A 4,259-nucleotide genomic window follows, 5' to 3' on the forward strand; every position below is an offset into this window, starting at 1 on the left:
TGGCAAAGGGCTTCACCCCCTCCTGCGGCAGACTTCACCTCGGCACCATTGCTCTGACCCATGGGATCCCACTGCATAAACCCACTATTTTAAATCTTTGTGGATTACCTCATGCTTTTTTTAAAATTTATTTATTTTTGGAGAGGTTTTTGCTATATGGCACGTGCGCTCGCCAGAAAGACAGAGACAGACAGAGACAGAAAGCGAGAAATTATCCCCCAGGGGAGATGGCCATGCCGCAATCCCTTCTCCTCCATTCTCCTCTCGGGATCTTGGGCATGCACGCACACATGCCCGGCGTGAGTTGTAAGCCACTGGGTCCAGGACTCGAACCACAGTCGACTACGTGGGAGTCCAGCGGCATAGCCATTATGCTAACTGGTGGTCCCACCAATACCTTTTATATACCAATCCTCCTCTTCCAACAAATCTACCAGCACCACCCCTCCTAAATACATTTTCACTGGACTTGAAATGTCCTTTCTCAGCTTTCCTCCCTAATGAAGACCACACACAATAGGAAAGTCTGTTGGGCAGAACACAGCACCCCTCTGCTGTGGCTTCCAGTGTCAGGAAGGGGTAACCAGGACACCCCTCAAACACCCAGAATGATAACTAAGGCAAAGTTACCACTCCCAACTTAGAAAAAAAAAGGGGGGGGCAGCGAAGGGGTCAGCAGATGGCATAGCAGTTACGTTGCTCGACTCTCACATGGCCCACTGCGGTCTGAGTCCTGGACTCGGTGGCTTGAAACTCATGCTAGGCACCTGTGTGTGCCCACCATCCCAGGAGGTCTCTATCTCTCTCTCCAGTGAGCAGGTATGCCCTAAGGCAAAAACAGCTTTTAAAAAAAAGTAAAAGGCAGGGGTGAGGCATTTAAAACAACTAGGTGCTCTTTGGGGACAATATTCTGAGACGGCCCGAGCGTGCTCTCCTGTCCTTGTCGAATGACCCTCTCTGGCCATGGCCTCACGGGACATGCACTGAGGCGCCCCCACCTCCCGGACAGCACACTCAACCCTGACCCAGGCTCTGCCCGTGTGCAGGACACAGCGCCTCTGGGACCTTCGGCACTCTGGGAGGCTGAACAGGTAAACTGATGCTGGTCATGTCTCCTCTTCATGGGCCAGTCTCAGGGCTGGGGCCACCGCCCACTCGGTGCCGAGAAGATGCTGCGGGGACAGTGTACACACACCACTCCGCGGCGTGCAGAGTGGCACCCGTGCCTCCTTCCCAGCCACCCTGGACGGAGTCTCGGTCTGCTCTCAGCCACCCTGGAAGTGAAGGAGGTTCTCGAGTGTCGCTGTCTCCATGCTGGGCTCTCAGAGCACTTCCTACCTCATCGCCCGTGTGCACGCTGGCAGGCAGCTCAGTGCCCTGAGCACAGGACAGACCCAGGTTAGCTTCCAAGCCATGGGAACCTCCATGTGGAGCCTGTGCCAGCCCTTGGGAGAGGGCTGGTTCTGGGTCATCTGAATGAACCCCAGAGTCCGCCCAGCACGCAGGAGAGACTGTCTTCTCGATATCCTTGTCGGTCTGCTGGGTGGAACCCTGGCTTTGGCAAGTCCGAGGCTTCCCACGGACACTTTTCAACTCTGGCCAAATACTAGTGACTTCACAGACAATTTGGCTGGAAAACTCCCTCCTGTTGTTAGATTGCCGAACACTGGGCGCTCCGACAATTGCAGCAATGTCTAACAGATCATTTGTGACTTCCTCAGGCCTTTTAGATTTTAATGATCGCAAAACCGTAACTGTGTGAAGGTCTCAATGCACACCATAAAGCTGTACTCCCCTCATCTATGTACTCCGCACATCTATGGGATCAAGGCCCCAAGTGAACTTCTTTCTTTGGCTTGGACATTAAAATGTTCTCGAGTTTTGAGTCCCTCTGCTGGCACGGTCTGCAGAGCGTTGGGCACAGCCACTGGCCTCCTCCAGCTCTTGTGTTGTGCCTGCAGCTCCTTCTCCGTGAGGGTGTGTCCAGATGTGTGCCGTGCAGAGTGTTGAACAAGTCCTCACTGTGTGAGTAATACTGTACCATCTCTGCTCGCCGACTCACGGCCTCACCAGCTTCTCACTCCCTTAACTGGCAGTGCTTTGCTTTAGAAAGTATCTTCTTGGGACCAGCAGATGGTGTAATGGCTATATCACTGGACTCCCATGTAGTCGACTGCAGTTCAAGTCCCGGACCCAGTGGCTTAAACTCATGCTGGGTGCGTGCGCGTGCGTGCGTGTCCAAGATCCCGAGAGGACCATGGAGGAGAAGGGGTTCCAGTGTGGCCACGCTCCAGGGGCTGATTTCTCGCTTTCCGTCTCTCTCCAAAGAGCACACCTCTCTGAGCCCTATAGCAAAAACCTAAAAAAAAAGAAAAAGAACTCTAGCTGGGAGCAGAGCCCAAGGCGGGCTCACAGAGTAGCATGTGTGCTTTCAGTAAAATGGGATGAAAGAGTGCATGGCCGAGCATTTATTCACAGTTCTTTTGGCTAGAGAAACCTCAGCAACACAGTAATAGATGCTTTGAGGCTCCAGGTTGCCCCACTTTTTTTTTTTTTAAGATTTTTTTTTCCAAAGGGTGCATGCACTCACCAGAGAGAGGCAGAGATGGAGACTGAGAAAGTGAGAAATCTCCCCCCCAGGGGTGGCCGCACCACACTCCTGCAATCCCTTCTCCTCTGTTCCCCCTTAGAATTTTGGGTATGCACATGTATGTGCCCAGGGCCCAGGATGAGATTTGACCTGCCAGGTCTAGGGCTTGAACTGTGGTCAGCCATGGGTGGGTCGGTGGGGGGCATTTGGCTTGGTGGTTCAGGTGCAGACTCACTACTAGGCATTACTACAATCAAGCGTGCTGAGTAAAAACGTTGTTGACAACACTTTGATTATCCAGTCAGGTTAGCTGTTCTAGCAGCCTGGAGTCCTTCCGTCACAGCACAGAACAGGGTTAAATCAGCTCCCCTTTGAGCCATGAAACTACAAACAGCCTTAGCACTAAGTGTAGATAAATTAATGGAGCTGATGATCAGAGCTGGAGAACCGGACTGAAAAGCTCACTTAGGGGAGAGACCAGCAGAGGCATTAATGGCTACATTGCTGGACTCCCATGCAGTCAACTGTAGTTTGAGTCCGGGACCCGGTAGCTTAAACTCACACTATGCATGCATGCCCAAGATGCTGAGAGGAGAATGGAGGAGGAGAGATTGCAGCATGGCCACCGCCAACCCTGGGGGTGATTTCTCGCTTTCTGTCTCTGTCTGACTAATGCAAGCTCCCTATACCAAAACCTCTCAAAAAAAAAAAAAAAAAAAAAAAAAACATTACTTAGGGGGCTGGCAGGCAGCATGGTGGTTAATGGCATTGGACTCCCACATGGCTGACCACGGTTCAAGTCCCAGACCCAGTGACTTGCTTTCTCACTTTCCCTCTCTGGTCCAAAAAAAAAAAAAAAAAAGTTCTTGACATATCAACAACTCTAATTAACGAATGAAAAAACCTAGGAAATCACACAGTTAATTTTTTTGACAGATGAAGGCATTAAAGTCCACACAAGGTGTGACGAGCCCCAGGTTGCACAGCTAGTTAGTGACAGGGCCTTGCACAGAGCCCAGTCATACCTCGAGATTCCGTTTCCTGGTGTCCCTGCTACATTAAGCTGCTTCTCTCCTAGGTCCCCCTAGAAGGAACCTAGCCCAGGGGGGTCGGTCCCATTCCCGCGTCCCCGACTTCACTCTCAAGTTCTCCACGGGAGGTGCACCTCCCACTTCTCACCTGATGCCAGGGCTCCTCCAGCTCCCGCTCCAGCTCCTCCAGCGCAGTCAGTCACGGCCCCCTTCCCGCTCTCGGGGCGCCGCTCGCGCACCCAGACACGCAGCTCCCGGAGCAGGATGCTCAGGAACTGCTCCAGCACCAGCAGCTCCAGGATCTGCTCCTTGCTGTGGGCCTTGGGCCGCAGTCACCGTCTGCAGAGCTCACGGAGCCGGGCCAGCCCCTCGCGGGGCCCCGGGGTCTCCCGGTAGCGGAACTGCCTGAAGCGCTATGAGACAATGTGCCCTGCGGGCAGGACTCCGGGTCCCAGATAGTCTTTAACCTTGACCGTGATGAGCTCCCCGTACGCCTTTAAACGCCGGCCCTGGGCCCTCGGGGCTGCCTCCATCACGCGCCAGGATAGCGCGGGGCAGGGCCGGCCAGAAACGCTGTAGCCCGCGAAGGAACCGCTTACCCGGGCCCGGCGGCCGCGGGCCTCGCGGCCGCGCCGGGC

The sequence above is a fragment of the Tupaia chinensis genome, unplaced genomic scaffold (genome assembly GCF_000334495.1).
Source record: "Tupaia chinensis unplaced genomic scaffold, TupChi_1.0 Scaffold140356_1, whole genome shotgun sequence".
Lineage (NCBI taxonomy): Eukaryota > Metazoa > Chordata > Mammalia > Scandentia > Tupaiidae > Tupaia > Tupaia belangeri.